At 42.7% G+C, this 21633-nt stretch overlaps 1 protein-coding gene across 2 annotated transcripts in view; it reads left to right on the forward strand.

The window, feature by feature from the left end:
- The first annotated feature begins 848 nt into the window (after positions 1–848).
- The window catches only part of LOC137862385 (contactin-3-like), a 96800-nt gene continuing 76015 nt past the window's right edge, over positions 849–21633 (forward strand). Inside the window, exon 1 of one of the 2 annotated variants that reach the window (XM_068694384.1) lies at positions 849–1245. The gene's annotated coding sequence lies outside the window, so the exon portion shown is untranslated. Of the gene's footprint in view, positions 1246–2480; positions 2636–21633 lie in introns of those variants that run through there. The other variant, XM_068694385.1, reaches the window with a different exon arrangement.

The raw sequence follows: 21633 nt of genomic DNA on the forward strand, positions 1-21633 counted from the left end.
GCCTGGCCCAGCAGACGCTTTGTCTAGCTCGTCCTTGTCCCAGACACGAGGCCACTGTCTCCCAGTTAGCACACACCCATGTTTCACCATACAGAGGTGCAAACAGAGGGGCAAACTTAAAACCCAGCTCTTGAAGAAGCCAAAATTTCTTCTTGTCCTTCCTCTGGACAACTGGAGGGCCACGTAACACCACCTTGTGTAGGAGGCCGAGCCCCTCCCATCCCTCACACCCAGCGGCCTTGCTGTGGCCTCGCAGCCTCCTCCAGGCCGCCATGGAGGCTGACTGCATGGTGGACCTCACTCTGTGTTGGGCTCCTGGAAGACAACAGTGTTTTTGGGGAACTTAGTTCTGTTATATAACCTGCTAAACAAGGGGCTGATAGGAATTCTGCTCAGGCTTAATTACAGCAACACAGCTATAACACTGCGATCAGCTGGAGCCAGGCTCAATAAAATCTCCATCCGGCTCCTGCACGGAGACCTCCACGAACCTGATTCTTTGCCTGGGCTCCCAGCCCAGAAATTAGATGAAGTTTTTTTTTTTATTTAAGCTCCTGTGTCAACCTCCTTCATAACCACCCTGCCTGAGGCGCAGCGAAGCCGGAGGCGGGGGGGGGGAAAGGCGGCTGCGAGAGGAGCCGTGCCCGCTGCCCGGGCTGAAGGCAGCCAAGCCCTCATACAACCCCCCTGGCACGAGCCGGCTCCATTTTGGCACCGCTGCCTTTCTGTCCCCCTCACAACGCCCCTTCCTGCCCCAAGGCCACCTCGCCCTCCCCGGGGTCCGCCTCCCCTCCGGCCCCGGAGCCCGGTGGCGGTGGGCGGGGAGCCGCGGCCGTGCCCGCCCCGCTCCGCCCCGCTCGCCGCCCCAGCCGAGGCGCCGGGCGCTGCGGGAGCCGCAGGATCGCGGCGGGGAGGGCGACGGCTGTGTGGCTCCGTGGCCGGGCTGAAGGGACGGGAGGGAAGAGAAGGAGGGAGAGCGGCTGTAACTTGGCGGAACAAAGTTGGGGAGGCTCCCACGGAAGGCAGCGAGCGCCTGGGGGCAGCCCCGCGGCGGGCGCCCTCCGCTCCCCGGGAGCTGCGAGCCGCTGCCGGGGCCACCGGGGGCGTCCGTGCCTCTTGCACCCGGAGCCCCCAACCCCGGCCGGAGGGATTGCGGTTATAAACTGCGCTTCTCCGGCTTCGCTTCTGCTGATACCAGCCTGAAACACCCCGACGAGAGCACGCGAGGAGCTTCCCCGCTCCGAGGTCAGTGCGCACGCTGGCGCGTTGGGCTGAAAGCAGCCGGGCTGCCGCTGCTCGGGCACCCTTGGGGTTTGGCTGAGCAACTTTTGCATCGGGCAGGAGCAGGGCTGTGCCGTGCCGTGCTCCACGCCGAGTTCCTGCGGCGGTGGCTGCCCCCCTGCCGGCAGAGCCCCCCGGGAGCCGCTGCCCCCCGGAGCTCCGTGGGTGCTGTTGGGGTCCTACCGCCCCGGGGTGCCCGCTGCCGGTGTCCCCAGGGTCGCTGCTGGGTGACTTTGTTGCCACCAAGCGCGGTGCCAGGCTGGGATTAACCCGAGCCCCATCCCTGCTGTATTGCGCACCGCTGAGAGCGGTCAGCCCAGGTGGGAAACGATCCAGGCACAGCTTTGGGTGCAGCCTTGATTACCTTGCTAATGACATTGCAATTATTTTTTGTGTGTGCCATACTGATTTCAGCTGTGTTCAAAGTGTTTACTTGACCCAAGAGGAGTTATTTTTATTATAAAGTATCAAAAAAAAAAAAAAAAAAAAAGACCTTACAAAAGACAACCAAACTCTTTAAACTACGGACAGCTGTATTTTGCAAGAGAAACTTGAAGCATAGCTTAAGCTGCATGCAGAGTTTGTCCAGTGATATGCTCCTTGCTTTTTTAAATATATGTGGGAAGTTGTGAACAATGTGTTGAATTTAATGGCAATGCTGAGCTAACTTTTAAGAGTTAAATGCATGTTGCTACTCCATGTGCGTCAATTATTCCTAGCACGTTATTTACTATGCAAGAGACTTTCCACAATTAACTGGCAAAGGAATTTGTGAGAGCATCAGGGGGAGAACGGTGTAGGAAATGCATACAATTCATACCAAAAATGCTGACAATCAGATGGGGGGACTGCAATTTAAAGGTGTGTTTTGTCCTGTGATTCTTCTGGGCTGCGAGCTCTCTGTATCCCCATGCACAGTCGCTTCCCTTGCTCATCAGTCACCTACAGGCTTTGTAATATTTCTGCTCCTCTGTGTTCTCACTCTCGGTATTGTTCCCAGCCTTGTGCTGGGAACAGGCTGTGGGTTTTCTGAGCCAAAAGCATCAGTGTTTTCTGCTCCGTTAGGAGAGAGGAGGTGTAACTCTCTGCCACAGCTGCGCCCTCGGGGCTGAGGATGTGCAGGATGGTGCTGGCTGGGGGATGCTCCAGCCTTGGGTTTGTGGGTGCTCCCCTAACGAACAGAGCGGCAGGGAGGAGCTGCCAAAGGAGCCTGCAGCTCAGCACCGTGGGTGTCAGGGGAAGCGAGATGAGATCATAACTCCGTGTATCTTAAGGCTCTGGCAACACGCAGCAGTTATTTAATTAATGCTTGAGTGGAACCCGTGCATCTGGCGTAATCTGCTGGTGGCTGGAGGTAGGCTGGCTTTGGGTCCGTGTGGTGGGAAGGCTGGAGGGAGCTGCTGGTAGAAGATGGGGTTTGGGTGGGCTGGTGGAGTCCTGCTCCAGAGCAGCCTTCAGGGTCTCCAGTGCCTGGAGCTCCTGCAAACTGGATTGATTTTTGTTTTGTTTCTTTGTGGTGGAGACTGATTCTTACAAGTGGCATAAGCCTATATTCCTATATGAATGAAATTGATGATCAAGGGTTATTGTGATACCAGAAATGTTATACTTGAAGTGCTATCCGCAAACAAGATTTTTCACTATTTTGGAACAAAGAAAAATAAATGTTGTGTGCTGCTGTTATCTGTGAGAAGCCAGGAAGCCTGCTGAGAGAGGGAAGAAGTTATTAGTGCTGAGGAATGACTGCAGCTAGCACTGAGTATGCTTCTTGGGTACGAAAAAGACTTTGGTTGAATTAAGAAATAATTGAAAGATTTACTAGAAATTGAGAAACATGGGTAGTCTGTTCATCAGTAAGGTTTATGTGTTTTAGTTTTCATCCTTCTTAGTGCTGACTTTGTCACCTACGTTTGTCCTGTTCTGACATCAAATATGTAGTCTTCTAGTTCATATTTAGAAATTAGCGAACACTGGATTACAATTGACTAAGATGCAAACATGAATGAATTCCAGCTGAATACTACTAAAATCACAGGTGACTGTACAGGATATGATTTCTTCAAGAGATGATTGTGATGAATGCATTGCTTAAGCCTGTGATGTGCGTGGGTGGTGTCAAGGTGGGCTAAGTGGCAAGATACTTTGAAATCAGCTTTTGTTTAAAGTTCAGAAAACTTAACTATCCTGAAGAATCAAGATAGTTTCCACGGCATGCTCTGTCTCTGGAAATGAAGGAGCAGAAGGCTTGTTTTGATGTTCATGTTCCAAAACAATTGCACTGTTGCTGCATCCTTAATGAAACATCTGCAGTGACAGTAAGTCCTTCCCCAGGTCTTTTTTTTGCAGCTCTACAACTTAAATTTCCCTCAGAGGCAGCCTCTTGCAGCCAAAATAGGGAAAGATCAGCTGGTGATTATACCAATTAAAAACAATTAAAATGCAGAAACATGAACCTGATAGAGCTGCAGTCTTCTCTTGCGCTAACATCTTCACCTTTCATTTAGCGAAGCTATTTAAAGTCACAGGCCCAGCTTCTCCATACAGATTGGGATATCCGGATTTCATACTGTGTGGTGTAGGAGAAGGCACTAGAGGAGAAATTTAAAGAATCATTGGCAATGCCTTTTTGTGCCTCTGACAAAGATGAAAGTCAGCTCCAAGCTGATGGTGGTGTTTGGATGGCTTTTGCAACAGAAGTCTATCCAGGAGGGTTTGGATAACTAAAATGGAGTGGAAATAATGATTTGACTACAGTCAACTGAAACTTTGCTGTATATGTTGTATAACTCAGAGAAAAGAGGTCCTAATACAGACTGAAGGCACGTGGCAGAAGTTCAAAAAATTCTTATGGATTCTTGGTCTTGTTCTTGGTTGAATGAGACAAGAAGGGTGGTGGTGTCTGTTAGTGAAATAATGCAGATAGTTTGTCTTCTTGTGTCAAGCTAAAATATGCATATTGAAATTCGGGCTCAGAAAAGGCATTAAAAGTTAGCTCATAAATTATAAAGCAGTGGTATTATTTGAAAGAGACATTAGTTTCATACTTTTGAAGTAGCACTCTTTTAATGTAAGAAAGTATAATATTATTCCTTAAAATCAGTGAAATAGTTCAGTGAGTTTCATGCATTGAGGTGCAAGTTCACAGCATAACTATCTGGCTTGCTTTGAGGTACTTTCAAAGCAATAGGTTAGGCTTATTTTCTTTAAATATCAAGTGTCATCAGCAGGTAACACTCAACGAACTCCAGATAGTCAAGCTGACGCTTATGGTTATGAAGACTATGCTTCTGAAATTAAAGGGTTGGCTTAATTGTCATTTTTCCTGAGCTGTCATGTTACCTTCTTTGCGTTGTATGAAAGTTGTCTTGTAGCAGAACTCCAACACAGCAAAAAAAACCTGGGATCTCACCATTGGAGCGCAGCTCAATGGCGATGTGGCTTTAGATGTGCGCATACGTGGCAGGAGAATAACTGCAAAAATGCCATGGGGGTTGTTTTCCTCTTCATTTAAGTAATTGTTCCTTCTGGTGAGCTTCGGTGATGGGCAGAGGGCAGTTTTGAGATGGTTACTTAGGAAAATGCACACTTAAATATTCAATTATAACAAAGAAAATTCTTGAACATTACTGTAGTTTAACAGTTTGAGCTTTGAGAATTCACAGTTAAATCCAGGTTACTCTGCTGTTTTCGTTTAAGCTGAGCTGTAGGGGGGCACCCTCCATTAATTATATTTAATAAAAAAAAAAAAAGCTTTTCTCCCTATTCCTGTCTTAAGCATACTAACTTATATTAATATAAATAAATAAATTTCTCTAGCTCTGCCAAAATCAGAGTGCCATGTTCCCAATTTGGGGAATATGTTGCGGTTCAATAGGCCTTGACAATTCTGAGCAGTATTATCATTCAACATATTTAGGTCTTTCATGAAATTTAAAATATAATAAATTACAGCTGTTTGTAGCTGTAAGCCTGTATTTGGAGTAAATTGGTGAGGAAAATCAACTAGTTTTCCCCAAGCTGACTTAATATAAAGCATGGCTGGTGTCCCTCTCGCCTGTGCTGAGGTCAGAACAATCATTTTCAGTGTTTTGCACTACTTGACTACATAAGGAGCAATCCAGTCTAATCCAATCCAGAGCAGGTCAGTGAATGATAAATTTTGTTTAGCTTACAAGCATACCGATGTTCACAGTTCATTTACAGAAAAATCATGCATCTCTGCTTTTGAAGACGCTTCATTTGTTGAAATCGGCTTCTCTTGGAATTCAGAGTAAGACGTGAGATGGAAAATACTGTTTTAATGCCATGCTATTGTGGCGATATTTTGCATGGAGAAACTGTGAGATCAGGCTCTTATGCTTCATACAGAAGGCATAATTTCTGAATATAACCAAGTGTTTTAATTTCATCCTACCTTGAAGTCAGGCTTATGCGGGCACCTAGACATGCTTTTATCCTGCTGGTTTCTTTCAATTAAATAGCTCAAAGGTGGTCTGCTCCTTAAATGATAGAAACAAGGTCTCATCTTCGCTACCCAGCTGCTTACTGGAGGTGCAGAGTCAGAGAACTAAAAGTTTAGAGATTAGAGACAGCTGGTGGCAATGCCAGGGATTGACCCTTGGTGGTTCTCATCTTGCGTACACAGGTGCAGGGATGCAGCACTCACCTGGGTGGTGGGGCTGTGTTGGTAAAAAACCTACCTCTGCAGAAATGTGAGTCTTTGTGTCCAAAGCCTGTGACTTAAATGTCAGCACTTACTAAAATAACTTCTTTCTTCATTTAAATAGGAACTTTTTTTGTCACTTACAAGTACAGGGCAGGTCAGCGTGTGCCCAAAGGACTGGGAATGAAGCCCACTGCTGCATCCTGCGTTAATATCTCTGTTCGTGTGGGGCTTAAATGACAATGAAACAAAAAAGCTTTACATGTGTGGATATTTATTATTTTATTATTTTTTTTTACATTTTTACAGTGTTCTGAGGGGTTTTTTAAATATATTTATCCATAAGGCTATTCCATGGAGTTTTCTGTCTGCAGTCAACTATTTTGTTGCAGGAAATTATATTATTCATTACAAGAAGACCAGAGGGTATTTTTAAATAGAATATCAATTGCAGCAATTATTTAAAACTATTTTAAAACAGCATGATTTATAAATGTAATAGTGTGAGAACTGTGGGATGATGATTATCCAGATAATTATTGCATGTTATCAAAGTACAGCAGGTCTGAAGGTGGAATTTCTTCTGGTATTTCCACAATTACTGGAGAGAGCTGTGTTAAGAACCTTCCCTACCTCCTGCTAGCGGATATTTTTCTGGCCATATGTTTCTTTCTGGATGTTTATGTTAGCAGAGGAGGAGGGTATTTCTGGGCTCAGCACTGGTGACAGGAGCAAACCTCATTACAGGTGGGGCAGGATCTCGGGGCTGTGGTGTGCATTTCTCTTGTGAAAGCGGTTGTAAAGCAGTCAAGTCAAATCGAGCCACTTCCCATTGTTGCTTACCTAGCAGGAGATAGCTCTTTTGCAGAAGTGCATCATTAAGAAGTTCAGTACTATATTGTTTGTTTCTATTCAAATAGGTGATGGTGTTGAGGGCTTTGTTCCAACAGTGCTGTGGCTGTTAAGTCCCTCCAGCCACTGTTCTCCATCCCCTCTCCTCTAAAGCACAGTCACGTGCAATACCGAAGGAAAGGATCATTGCAGAGAAACCAGGAATGCATTAGAAGGAGCAGCTGGTGCTCTTCGGTTCTGTTCATACTGCCAACCGTGGCTCATGAGAAGGAGAAATGAAGGGCACAGTAACAGGAGGGAGGCTGGTCCTGTGCGGGCTGTGCTTCACCGCAGCCTTCCCCAGCATTGAGAACAACCAAAGGAGCCTGCTGCCAGTCAGTTTCTCCAGCCAGTGGGGTGCCCCATCTGCAGGAACGAGCTCAAACCTGCTGGCATGGAGCTGAGTCTGTGGGTAAGGAGCAGAGCTGAGTTTTAGCTGCAGTGGGTCTTCTCATTTTGATGGTGTGTTGTTTTGTTTTCACCACAGAGTCTGTACCTGGATGAAGGGTAGGCCGCTGTTGCCGTTTTTGAATTGCAAGGGCGTGTTTTTATTAATACTTGCCCTTGAAATTTGCATGAAATGGTTTAATAATTTCTCTGTCATGTGAATCTGCACTGAATTCATTTCACTGGTCTGTAAATAGAGATTGTTAATGATAGCAGTGAAGTTTCTCTATTGTTAATAACAGCAGTTAAATTTCTCTTTACCCTGGGGATTTAAGAATAGAGCACCTTACAGTTATCAAAAGGCAAGCTTTGCACTGAAAATTTGTGCTATGTCATAGGGGAATTTATTTAATCTCTTGATTGATGTTAAAACAAGCAAGCAGCCTTGCTGCCTTTGAAAGATGCCTGTTAGGTAAGTGCTCATTTCAGGCAGTGCTCCCAGCTTCTGGACCATTCAGGTCTGCATCTGGCTTTTTAGGAAGACTCCTAATGTTTTTGTACATGAGCTGGCATTTGCAATATACTAGTGCTGGCTCCAAGTCTTTCCTTTCCATCTGTCCTAATTTTTGCTCATGTTGACTAAATACGTTGAGCGTGTTTTTTGACTGTGAAGATGACTGTATGAAAATGAATATCTGCTTTGGATAGCCTACAAGGAAAGGATGGATCTTGTAACTTATCGCTGTGCTAAGAGATTACATGTGAATATGCAAAGTGGATCATTTGTTAGCAAAATGACTTGTGAAGTGTAATGGGTGTTATTTATCTGGGGTTTCCAAGTGCTGTCCTGTAACTGTCTTTCCGATCAAGCTGAAGCCACAAGATGCAGGGAATTGAAGCCTTCCCAGAGACCACTGATCCGGCCAGTGGGAGAATATAAATATCAGATCTCTCTTCCAAGTATATTTTCCTACCTCTGGATCTTGTGAAGTGCACTGCTGTATATAATGCTTTAAATCAATGGCAAGTGCTGCTGGGCAATACCTCTGAAAAAATTAATGGAAGCTAAAGCTATATAGTTCTTCTTTAAATCAGATTAGCAGAGGTATAAAGTCAGTCCTTCTGACAGAGATGTAAAGTTGGTCCCAGTGCTTTTCCATTAAAGGCTGCTAGTAATCAGTTGATCAACTTGGAGCAGAGGAAGGGGAATAAAGAGCTAAGCTAGAGGATAGATTTCTACCTTGATCTGCCCCCCGTGGTTGTCTCCTGTGAGCAGAAATGTTTGCCTTAGTAGCTGATGTGTGGCTTAACCCTTAGATAAAAGGTCAAGTTCTGTGGAAGTTCTGCTAAAAGCTGCACAGAGTAACGGTGTACATCTGTGGGCTTAATGCTCTTGTTCCTTGCCTTTTCATCTGTGGCCAACATCTTCAGCTTATATCACTGAAAGACTCCAAAAGGGTCAGGTAGTTTGGGGTCTTCAGAGACCATTGTTGAATTGCACCAGTGGAGCTGTTCGGGTGGATACACGTTGAACAGGCTGGATGACTGCTGCTGTAGGCGTGGGGTACGATCGGGGTGGCACTTGCTATTTAAAATCAGATCTTGAACATTAACTTGAGCGTAACTGCTGAGTGGGAGGCAGTACTGATGAATGGAAACAGGGAGAAATCCTTGTCACTTTATGAATGAATTAAATGCTCAGAAGGTGACGCAAATGAGCAAATATGAATAAATGCTTAAAGGCCCTTAAATGTTCAGTACTGAAATATGCAAAAATGTTGGAAAGATGCAAATTGGCTGTAGAGGTTTGCTAAATCTTCTGGTCTGTGTAATACTGCCTCAGATGCATCCAGTTTCCCAGTGGGACGCCTGTGCTTCCCTGCCCGTGTGGCCTGGGGGGCTCCAGAGCCCCCTGAGACAGGGACTGCGCCGTGGTAAATGCGGAGACTCTTTGCTGAACCCTCTTCTGGGATTTTTTTTTTTATTTTATTTACTTTTGAGATGAAGCCTGAGAACATTAAAATGGAGAAGTGTTTGTTTGATTCTTTGCTTGAAGAAAGTGAATTGATTTCTTTGTTGTTTTTATCTGTTCTGTAACCTGATTTGAAACAGACGAACTAAAACAACTCCAACAGGGAGAGCTTTTATGTTTATCAGCCATATGGTATATACTTTGTTATGCATCAGTCTCTAGCTCTCACATCTTATCTTTAGGATTTTTTTTACCTCTTTTCTGTTAAATTCTGAAGCAAGCTGCTGGGGTCAGGAGGTTGCAGATGATGCTTTCATATGAAAAAGGAGAAGGGGAAGAGTTTACAGCAAAAATGAGTTTGAGATACAGATTTGCAGAATTCATGAGTTGAGGCTAAGTTGTGGTGAGGAGGGGGGAAAAAAAGCTTTGCTACATGCCTGTTGAAGTTCTTGCCTCTTCCAAACAATGTACAAGACATAAGTTTCTAAGCTTCTTTTATGTGCAGTCATTGCTTTACAAGATAAAAAGCAGATCTCAAGCTTGCAGAAGAGGAGGAGGAGGAGGGTAAACAAAACAAACTTGCCAGCCAGGAAGGAAGGAAATGCATTCAAGAACAGATTGTTTAATCCCTTCTAGGCTTGAAAGAGATTTTCTTGGATAAGAAATTAAAAAAAAAAAAAAAAATAGAGATGCCTAAGTAACTTAGGGGTTATAGTTAAGAAACAGCTACAGTTGACAAAAAAAAAAAAAAAAGATAAAGGAACCTATCCCATAATCCCTAAAGTTGACCTGCATTGGACTGGCTGTTGCTTGGTCTGGGTGAATAGGGAGGTACAGATTAAGTCGCTGGAGAAGCATCTAGGTAACAGAAACCTCAAAATGATGGAGTCTGAGGAAGAGCAGAACTTGAGGTGCCTCAGCTTGTAACACTTCATGTGAGCTCTGCAGCTGTGTGGTCCATAGCATCTGTTTGGGTGCATAAGCTCGCATTTTTAAACAACTCGCACCTCCTCTGAATAAAGATTTATTGATTGTACAGAGATGTTCTGTGTACTCATTAGGCTTGTGTGCACATCATTAGTGGCATATGAATAGCCTCTCTGTGTGCTGAACTCTTTCCACCAAAGAAAACACATGCTTTCTTCTTGTAGACTGAAGATCTTATTCATGAAAAAATAATAATAAAGAAAAAAATACGTGTATGTACTTGACCAAATGGCTCCCTGAACTCAGGATGAGAACTCTTTTTTGCCTTCCCTGAAGTTAGGCATCAGCTAACTTGGACCCACACTTGGACCAGTCCAATAAATGCTGGTATTGTTGGTGAGCTCTGTGGCCACTGCCACCCAGCTGGAAGGGAAGTGCAGCTCCATGGCTCACTCTTTCTGACAAGGTAAAGGAGAGCAGCTGCATGCTCTTGGACATCTATATATTTTTTATTTCCTATTTTTCTTTTGACTAGGCAAGAGTTAGCTTTTGTCTCAGAAGCAGCTAAATTAATGTAAAACAATTATTTTCCTTCTGCCCTGCTCCCCACCCCTCCTTACGTGTTGCGCTTTGTTGCATAGCAGTAACGAGGAATATTACTGCTTTTCTAACGTCATTCTTATTCAACAAAGTTCTGCTGAAATTATAGTGGAAAGAAGTCATGAAGCCTTCCAAAGAATGGGCAAATGGTTTGTGGAATCAAATACAATTATTGATGTAGTTACGTGTGTACAGTAGTTTTGCTTTTAGATGTTTAGCGTAATCTGTTTATAGATCTTCCAGTTCATCCGTTTCTCACTAGAATTGTTGTAACTATTGGATTTTGAGTCTCATGTTGACTATCTTTGTTATTGTATTGCTAAAGAAAATAAGAATCTGTATAGTTCTGGGAAAGAGCTGTGATTCTAGTGCTTTAAATGATGTAGTTTTGTCTACTTCAGAATCTTTTTTCCTTGATAAGCTTAAAATGTGAACAGAAGCAGTGTAATATTTAACTGCTATTTTTGTGTGACTGCTATATGAAGAACTAATAGGGGTTCCTTCCTTCTCCTTTGGAGAACAAAATAAGATTTTGGCTTTTGCTTGGCACTCTGTTTTGTAGTAAGCTCTTCCTTGCCGTGTAACTGTGGTTCACACTTTGAAATCCAGATTGAAAGCTGCACTACTTCATCAGGTACTAGCACCAGTGCACCATAAAGCCCTTCTGCAGATCCTTTCTTTATCATTGCTCTTCACAAAGCAGCTGAAATAAGTGGATCTTCACCAGGAAACACACTGGGAGGCCCCTGTTTGGAGAGGTGAGTGGTCCAGGCCACCTCGACAACCTGTGCATCTGCCACCCTGAGGGGGTGTCAGCAGTGTGTCCTTACCTGGTGTTTTGCATGAGGTGCTAGGGCTGAGCAAGGCATCTCGAACTTCTTCCTCACATTTTCCCATATTTTCTTCAACAGCTTTTGGGAGGAGTGTCGTGTCTTTTTCACTTAAGTCCCAGCTTTCTTCAGCTGCAGACGAGCTGCAAGATTAAAGGCTTTGTCTTTATCCAATCCTGTACAAAGAATATTCTTGACTGAATCCATCGTGGGCTGATAGGATGTTTCATCCGAAAATAAACCAAATAGTTTATCAGAAGTCTGTTCTCTGACTAGAATACTTGCAATTCTTTACCCGTGTTATTTTTACAACTATTTCCAAAGGATGGCAAAGCAGCTGCTGCTTAGTCAGGCTCTGTTTGGAAACTGCAGAACAGTCTTGTTCATGCTCCCAGAAGCTGGGCTTACTGTGCAGATATGCTGTTTCATACAAGGGAAGCATCAAGGAAAGCAAACGGGGCACTTGCCTCCCTTACTAAAGTGGACCTAGGTTTTAGTGGGTGGACAGTTTTCTCCCCCTTCTTTCCTCAGTAAGAGGGCAGAATAACAGTACTCAAGGGGCATCAGTCCTGAGTGTAACTTAACTTGAAAACTGCTTTGGTATCACTTGCTGAATGTACTTCTGAGTTAGGAAAGTTGCATAAGCTCCTTATCTGAAGCTAAGCAGCTTAAGGTAGTAGCAAAGCTCTGCCACCTCGTGCTTCCTGCTGTTAAGCTATTTTACCATATAATCATTTCTTCTTCCAGCATCTGAGCATCTTAAGTCTATAGATTTGGATAACTTGCATAGTTAACTGCTCGCCTCTGTCTGTTTTTCTGAAAGAGCGAAGAGCTCCCTGACCTTTGGTATAGCTGTGATTTAAGAAATAAAAATCAGTAAAACATGCAAAAAAAGTGATAGTAAATAATAAGGATACTATTCATTTGGTGAGACTAAACCTGAAGTTTTCTGCGGTTCCCTTTGATACAGAGATGGATGTGGCTGTGGGTTCTGGATCTGGTTGGGGTTCTGTCTGAGCTCCTGGATTTCTGAGTGTGCCACCTGGTGTGCACTGCCTCCCTGGGAGCATTGGCTGCTGATGGCGCAGAGGTATCCAGCTGCTCCTGCAGCCTTCCTGCTACAGTGGGGAGACAATTACATGGAAGCCTCAAACGTAAAAATCACAAATAGACACAGGTTCAGGTTGTCTCAATTGTTCTGGCAAAACAGATGCAGGAGCCAAACCGTGTTTGGCCTTACGTGTAGGACTTGAGCTGCCATCCAAGTTAAAGTAGCGGACAGTTCAGAGCTTAATTTATTTGTTTCACATAATATAAGCTTAAGAACAACAGCAGAGACCAGAATCCTCATCTCTCGCTGCTGCTTACTGCAGTGGGGTTTGCATAACCCATGTTTCTGTGGCTGAATTTCTTTTGTGCCCAAGGATTCTCTGTCCAGCAAATATATCTAAAGTGACATTTTTAAGAGAACTGTGCTAGGAATTTACTGTAGTTGATGTATACAACATCATCCAGAAGGGAAAAATACCATCTTTCGCTACAGGTATCTTAGCAAAGCAAGCAGAAGAAAATAATCTCCTTTATCCTCGTGACCCTTTAAATACTGTAACAAAGGGAATCTTCTCCCGGTGCTTGGTTCTCTTCAGCAGTCAGCTGAGGGAAGAATCCCTGTTTCCACCTGGCTTTCAGAAAAACTTCTAGTGCATCAGTCTGGGGGTTAAGCACTGCTGAGCGTTAGAGGCATGCAATTCTAATTAGAATTCCATACAAATTCTAAATTTGTAAAGATTCACATCCCCTTTTGAGCCCGTTCTTCCTTTCCAAAAAGACTTATGCAGAAAATCTAAGATAGGAATGAGCATATCCTACTTGAATTAATTTGTGCATGCCTTTCTTGGGAAGCAGTATTGCTTTGCAATTTGAACTAACTAAATAGCACACGTGAAAATAAATTGTTTGAAATTAAAACAGATATTGCAGCAGAGTGATTTTTATTTGCATAAGAGGAATGTTAATGTTACTGCCATGTAACGTTTACATGCTAAATTGTTTGCATTTATACTTTACATGTGTATATATGTTGAATTTAACCTAAAAATGGACTTATGAAAAGGTGCAGCATTACTTTTATGAACTGAGGAGAAGAAAAGTGCTGGTTCACACTTCTATTTTTCTCTAATTCCTGCCTTGGTAGCAGGAATGATGATGTATTGGCCAGGGCCCTGATGAAATGCCAGGGCCCTGCAGTGAGCTCTTGCTCCTCCTGAAGGCCTTGCTGGGTTCTCCAGTGCTCTCCCCAATCCCCTCCAGCCATCCCAGTGCCCCCCATGGGCCTCCTGCAGCTCTGGCTCCAGTGCCTCCTCACTTGGCAACCGTGTGGAGCCCAAATTTTGAGCACACTTCATTATTCATGTTATTTATCTTGTTCTTTGTGAATGCTGCAGACTCCCAGTTGATGCATCCTGATATACTCCACAGATTTTCTGTGCATTGTGTGGAAGACTTAACTTCTTTAGATAAAGATGTGTGTGTGTATATATATGTGTGTGCATATACATACGTGTGTGTGTCTATGCATACAAAACCCTACTTTGATTCCCTGGGCTATATTTTACATACTCTGGACTTTTCTTACTAAAAGTTGGTACTTCTAGAAACAAAATTACAGCAAGGCTTTATCATCAGTTGCCAAAGTTCTATTATGGCATTCTTCTCCTCTGCTGTGTTAAATATGTGTAGATCTAATTAGTATTGTTAGAACGTGAAAGAAGTCTTGAAAGCCTCCCTTAATACTAGGCCTTGAAAACTGCTTCCTGGATTCGTTGTGCGGTTAGTTGAATTTAATGGTCTTGTTAGATTAAAAAAAAAAAAAGCTCCAAAAGCCTTTGAAGAACTAAAATTACTTTTTATGACTTGGAAACATGTGCATTGTAGGCACAGCTTCAAATACTCTTGTGCAAGGCTTTTTGTCGACCAGCTTATGCTTTATATTCTTGCTTTAATAATACCTCTTCAAAACTAGGCATAATCTGTTCTTGAAGGGGCTGTTTCAGGCTGAGTTCCAATCTTCTCATTCCCTGTCCTATGCAGGGAAGGATGCAGAGGCATCCCAAATATTTTTAGTAATTCAAACATCTTTTGTGCCATATAATGAAGATCTGACTATTGAAAATTCTTATCTGAAGAAGTTATTTACAATTTAATGAGGAAGAGTAAGACCCCACGTAATACATGTTGAGTACAGATGCATCTCACATTCCTCACAGAAGGTATTTCGTGTTGATGAGGGTAACTCCAGAAAAATGTGACTGAAGATCTCTGATCTTCTGTAGGAAGACCTTTGTAGGAGCATCTGAAAAGTGCTACGTGTTGCTTCCTTGCAGTCTTGGGGATCAGGAAGATGTTATGTAGGAATGTCCAGAAGTCTTTGCTCCTTTGCCTGTAGTGTAGGGTAATACAAGCTCCATCACAGATGGAAGTTGTATATGACCAGTGATGGCTTTTTAAGCTATGCACCACGTCTCTAGCATAGCTGTTCGTTTCTGTTGTTTACTGGCCTTTCTCTGGTTCAAAACATGGGTATGTTGTTAAAATATATATAAACAATTTCCACACAGTGCTTTAAATAAAAGGCACTAGTGAATCTTGTGAAAGGGAGTAAGGAAGCTTGCCTGCTTTTAGCCTGCTGAGGAAGGGCAGAGCTTTCTGGTTCGGTGGGTTTATTAGTTCTTAAAGAATTATGAATTTAGTTTGAGGTCATTTCTGGAAAGGCACTTTCTTTTGGTCTGCAATACACGATTAATAGTGAGAGCAATGCCAGGTACATTAAGACATGAAGTGAACCTTGGAGGTTCAAAAGAAAAATAGCATCTTCTGGCATCAGGAACTTGTTGCTACTTCCCTATTAGATGCTGTGGAAGTGTATTTTTCTTCTTTGTAAAGAAAAGGTAAAGTGAGATTTGAGAAGCAGAGAGGAAACATGTAAGCTTTTTGGTTAGAAAAGCTTCAGGCTTCATTCAGGCATAGGGATTCTGAAGCTGCATCTCAAACATGCTTTGGCAGCCATGAATGATTTCAGAACAAGATTATAAATGAGATGAAATGGAACTCCTGAACCTAAAGAACTAAATTTGGATTTTTAAGAATTCCTTGTTATCTGTCTGTCTGACCTTTCTGCAGATTTGTTTTCCTGCCAGGGCATTTTGTATAAAACTACTTTTAATACTTTACAAACCAAATTAACCTTCCTCCCCCTTTTTCCTCCTGCTTCCATGGTTTTCGGAACCTCTGTCAGCCAGAGATTTCCTAATTTGAATTTAGTTCCTCAGTCAGGAAATTGATCTTTCAGTACTTCCGATATTCTGAAGTTCATTGCCATTAAATGTTATCTCTGTATATTCAGTTTAGCTCTCAGCTCCATTTTCTTTTAAAACTGAAGCTGTCAAATGTATCCTGCAAAGCCACCGTAGTTGTTATCACCTCTAACCTTGTACTGATATTTAAAGAGATCTTGTTAAGTAATTTACACACTGCTTTTGTCAAGCACACTTCTTCTTTAGCATGGAAGTGAATTCTTCTATGTGGGAAGTATAAACGGGATGTTTTGCAGCCATTTTCGCTAACAAGTCAAGCATTTGCTCGTTACTGCTTTTTGTGGTCATTTTATGGCACAGAACCTTTGTGTGTATTAATCTTGAGCTAGACCCTGAAGTTCTTCCTAGCATTAATGGAAGAAAATTCCATTGAAATTTAATTTCTTGTGTTCTGCTTGTTTCAAATCGTGGTCTTATGTTGAGACTCAATTTCCTTCCTGGAGACGTAAGTAACGGGGATACCTGAATAATAACTATAATCCCTAAATTACGCAGAGCTCAGATTACCTGCTGCTGCTTCATTGTTCACTGTTTCCTCCTTCCTCCCCTCTACTTTCCAGTGTGGGGGCCTGGATACAGTCTTCTACTAGAGGTGAGGCAGCCAAAGAAGTGTGTGTGTAAATCAGTGCTGTAATTCCTTAAACAGTAACCCTGGGGTGAAGGGGAGTTGGGGTGTAGGGGACAAAAGAGAGAAAGCAAGGAGTGGGAGAAGGCAGGGGGAGTGTTTTGTTTAAATAAAATGATTAAGAAATACCATATCGTCTAGCCTTAATAGTAACCGTGACATGGTTTGATTCAGTTACACAGTGCACTGGTGTGTTCAAGCTAATCAGCTGTAGTAATCAAATGAACATCTGTAACTGCTTTATCATATTCTCCAGTGGGTGTTATTCTGCCTGGTGGTGCAATTTGTGTTTTTTGTTTTTTTCTTTAATAATCTCATTTGGGGGTTAATATGTCTGTTACTAGTTTGAAGTTTGGCTGAAATGCAGTATTCAAGTTTTCAGGCAGTATCATACTTTCTTTTGAAAAGGAAAACTTTGCATAAAAATGCATAAAAATACTTAAGAACTTTATTTCTATTCATATGAGGGGAAAGTCTCTCAGGCTGAGTAACTTTTAAAGTGAAACTTCACAGACATCAATGCAGATTAAGCTGCCTAGGTCTCGGGTAAGAAATAGGGGGGTAGGGAGGAAGTGTTGAAATGGGTTCAGATATAACCACTCAACTGTGACTTTGAGCTTTTCTTTCTTTTCACATCAGTGTTCTATCCTGCAGGGGATTATTCTCTTGCATGTGACTTGGAGTGAGATAATCACAGACTCAGATTAAGGGTACCTGTGGCCGTATCTCCTGAAGCTCACTTCCATGCTGAAACTGGTGAATTCTTCTCACTCACTCCTCTATTCCCAGGCTATACGTATTTTAAAAGAATAAGAGAAGGCTAGTAAGATTACATACAAAATGTATGTTTATATATATTAATATTTTAATATGTTCTATAAAATATATATGATTCTTTTCCTCTAGTGCCAATATACTTGAAGTATTTATGCCGTTTTGCCCTTCCTAGTATCTTACTCCTCAAGAATTTATTCTTCTTTTACAATTAAACAGTACATGTTTCCCACTGGGGTTCTGCTGTCTGGCTGCAGGATGAGCATTGTGGTCCTGCTCTGCTGAGCGATGGTGAAATGGGCCCTGTCCTGCCATGGGCTGTGTGAGGTCTGGGTCTCGGAGTAGGACTGCCGTGCCTCATTTCCCTGTTTGTTTTATCTTCAGCCACGTAAAATTGCTTGACAAGAGCTATTCCTGCATGTGGCTGCCTTCCTCCTTGAGGTGTAGAGCCATGCATGGTGCAGCGTTTGCCTTTGGTGGCTGGGAGGTAAGCCTGGCTGAACGATGGGCTCAGCATCCACGCCAAAGGCTTTCCAGGGAGCCCTGCTGCTGGTGGCTTCCCCACCCACACTGCTCCATGTCTTCACACTGAGTTTAGCTTTGAGTAAAGGTCACCCAGCACATGCAGATTAGTGTTAGTTTTGTACCCTGAGGTCTCTGCTGATATTTAAAAACAAGAATTTACTGCTAGCTTATTGGCATGTGACACCTTTCACCTTTTCCTACCATAGCAAAACTGGTTTCTTCTTTGTCTGTTAGACACTTAAAAGAGGATCAATCCCCTCTGGTCACCTGCAGGTTTCTCCCTCTGCCTGTCTGCTGCAGAAAACAAGCCTGCAGAGTGTGTCCTAGGTCTGCTTGCCTACAGGTCATCTCTTCTTTCTGGCTTGCTTCTCCTTGGAGGCAGGAAAAATGAGGATTTTGCAAAGAGGAGATGTTGTTCATCACTGTTGACGTGGAGCAATGCATCTCACCTGGCTGTATGGGTTTTTGATGTATTTTGATGTACCTTCCTTTGTGGTGACTTCCTGGTAAGTTATGTGAAGAGCTGAATTAGTGGTTCAGGGGGAAAAAAAAGCACTCAAAACCTGACAATTGGATATCTGAAGCACAGTGCAGGAAAATCTGTACTTTCTTGCTCTGAGTAAATTGGCTGGAAAAGTCTGCATTAAAATGTATTAATTTAAAGCCTTTAAAATGTGAAATCTTGGAGCTCTTTTCCACTTAAAAGCCAAGTGGAGTCCAAGAAGCAGTGGAAAGCCGTAAGGGCCCTAGTGGCAGTCTGGCTTGAGAAGTGCAACTGAAGTCCTGGCACTTAGGTACCGCTCAGCCCTCGCTGGCCAGCTGCATGCAGAGTGGGTGCTAACATGGGCTGCGACAGGGTGAGGTGTTCACATCGACTTGGCTCTGGCTAAGGAGCATCAAACTCCAGCTGTGTGTGGGATGAGTTGTATTTTGGCAACTGTGCAGGATAAGACAAACTTTTGAAGTCGTGATTTATAGGAAGTAGAAATAAAGGTGTTTTGAAACAAATAGTGTGCTACCCGCAAGGGAGCGAGGAAGGGCTAATAAAAGCAACCTAAGTTGCCAAAGGCCAGTTGTATTTGCAGGCTGAAGGGCTGGCTCATCAGCAGCATCACTTTGTCATCCCGAGGTGCAGGAGGTCAGCAAGAGCTCTGGGCAAACCCCATAGTCATTGGAGGCGTGGCAATGGAAACAGAGTAGTTGGGTGCTACACAAGGCATAATTCATCCAGTTCCATATCAGTAACTTTATTTATCGTGGTTCTAGAGCCTTAGATTATTTTTAAATGACTCATGACATCCACTCATCTGGGATCAAAGAATTTCTGAGCCTTGAAGCACCTATCTGAGGACACCTGGCTAAAGGTGATGACCCGTATGTGTTATCAAAAGGGTGTCTGAAATTGGTAAATCAAAGGGGGAGAGCTTGGGGCATACAAATTATAAGAATAGGGGCCTGAAAATAACAGAAAACACATTTTTTTTGTGATGGGTCGTTCTTTTGGAGGGATTTTTAGATAGAAAAAAAATCAGCTTCCAAAAGCTCTTTTTTTTTTTTGTTTGAAATCTTATTCCAAGAACAGAAGCACTGATGGACAGAGCACAGATTGTGCCACCAAGGGTGTGTTGAAATGTTAATGTTACAGTATGTTAAATGGTAGGGTTCTGAAATCCAAGAGGCTGTTGTACAGACAGTGTGTTGCAAGGATTTGAGGAAGACATTCAGTAATCTACTGAAGCATAGAGGGTTGTGTATCTGTGTAAGAGTAATAACCAGCGGTATTTGAAGTAGCAGCAGAAGTTAGCTTTTGGCGATGACTGAATGTGAAATATATATGTATTTTTTTTAAAATTTAATAACACTTGTGGGCAACTTCAAACTTCTCATTGTGCTGAGTATACATAGCTCCTCATTACCGTGGGTCGAGAATCTTTACAAAGAAGCAGCAGCCTGAAAGTCTTGGTGCACTAAAAATGCCCATCCTACCGCACGAAGCGGAGGCATTATTTGTGGCATTGAAAGTAACGTTTCACTTGGAAACTGGAAGTGAGCTTGATGGTAACTAGGGCACAGAAAGTCTGTATGCAGATGAGCACTGCAGCCACTTCCAAGCCTGCTCCTCAGGGCAGCAAGAACTCAATCTGCATTTCCCTATCAGGACCATACTGTGCAATGTCTTAGCCGATGCCTGTGCACTTAATGCTGTCAGAGAATAAGGTGCCTATAAGACAAAATACCTGATATTTTGTCTGGGAATAGACGTCTGTCTGTATTGTTGTTTTGTTTTTACACTGCATCTTCTGTACCCAAGCCTTTCAAAGAACATGGAAAGAAAACATTGAATGTTTGGTTTTGTGATGTTTCTAATTAAACTGGGTAATCATGTGGCATGAATAAGAGAGCAGTTTCTTGAAGTGTGGTGGTTTCTGCTGACTTGTTGAGCAGGAAAAGCAGACAATATCAGGATAAACTTTAAGAGTGAACTTTTGTGCAAATATGCTTTCTCTCATCATCCATGGATTGGTAAGTATGAAAGCTGTTTCCTAAGGTAAAATAGAAAAAAAGCCATATGACTTTTTCTTTAATATCTATATTTTGCATTTAAAAGGTTAACTTGCTATCAGTGCAATACCTTCACTGTACCAATGCAAAAAATACGCAGTTCTGAATGGCAGTAACTAAACATACCAAACATGATACACTGTGCTCAGGATAACTGTATTCCATTTGGCTTGGGAATGGGGTTAGTATCGCTTATAATGACTTACTAATTTTAAATTTTATCACGTCATTGATTTAATAGAAAGAGTTGAAAGAAATTCTGATACTTTTTTTCCCCTGTACTTAGGGGAAAAATGCAAAGCTAGTTCCTTTGTGAAGCTTTCCCATAGGTGTACCGAAATTGATTTAGGTAGGCAGTCTCCACGGGTGGTCAAACTGTTTGTGCAAAGCAAAGACCTCTGGCTAGATTTAAAGAGGCTCTCAAATTGCTGGCACAAAGGTTAATGCGCAGACTTGTACAAGCTGGTGGTCTTACGATAAGGTAGGATTCCTGAGGAACTTTTAAGATAAATGCCATTCTGTAATTATTTTCTCTTTGCAATTTCTCTGCTTTTGTTGACATGGAACAATTGTTTGTGGTAAAAGGCTCGGGCAAGTTACAGCCTTCTTTAGCGGGTATCGCTCTTCAGTGGAAGAACTGAGGGTGCTGGGCTCAGGAGCCTGGGCTCAGAGAGCTCCTCAGTAACAAGAATAAGAGAGAGAGATAAGGTAGAGATGCATCGTGATGCTGTTTGTAGAGAAATGAGTATTGAGAGTAGACATTCAATTATTACAATTATTCTTTGTTTCAGGGGGAAAAGGAAAGACAAGTATAGGGTTAGGGAAGGTGCTCCGTAGACTAGAACCATCCACGTGGTCCCTGTACCCTAAAGCTCACAAGGCTTGTATCAAGTGCAAAGGATATATGGACAGGGGAAACAAGACCATGGCTGAAAGAGTCAATACATGCAGTAAGACAAGAGAAGTTGTAGCAAACCTCCACAGAACAGTTGCTGATACTTCTCTTTTTAAGCTTTTGTAAATTCATCTTGTTAAGAATGTCTGTGATGCTTTTAATTAAGTCTCTGCTAATGACACACTGAAGATGACTTTAATCCTACTTAGTGATTGTTAATAGTGGAGTTCATCTAAAACTTTCTCCTCATCTTTTTATGCTTACAGTCCAGCTTCATCAGGATGATTTGTCTAGTGCTGATGTCCCTGTAGGGACAGGAAGGCTGAGT

The sequence above is a fragment of the Anas acuta genome, chromosome 11 (genome assembly GCF_963932015.1).
Source record: "Anas acuta chromosome 11, bAnaAcu1.1, whole genome shotgun sequence".
NCBI classification, from domain to species: Eukaryota; Metazoa; Chordata; class Aves; order Anseriformes; family Anatidae; genus Anas; species Anas acuta.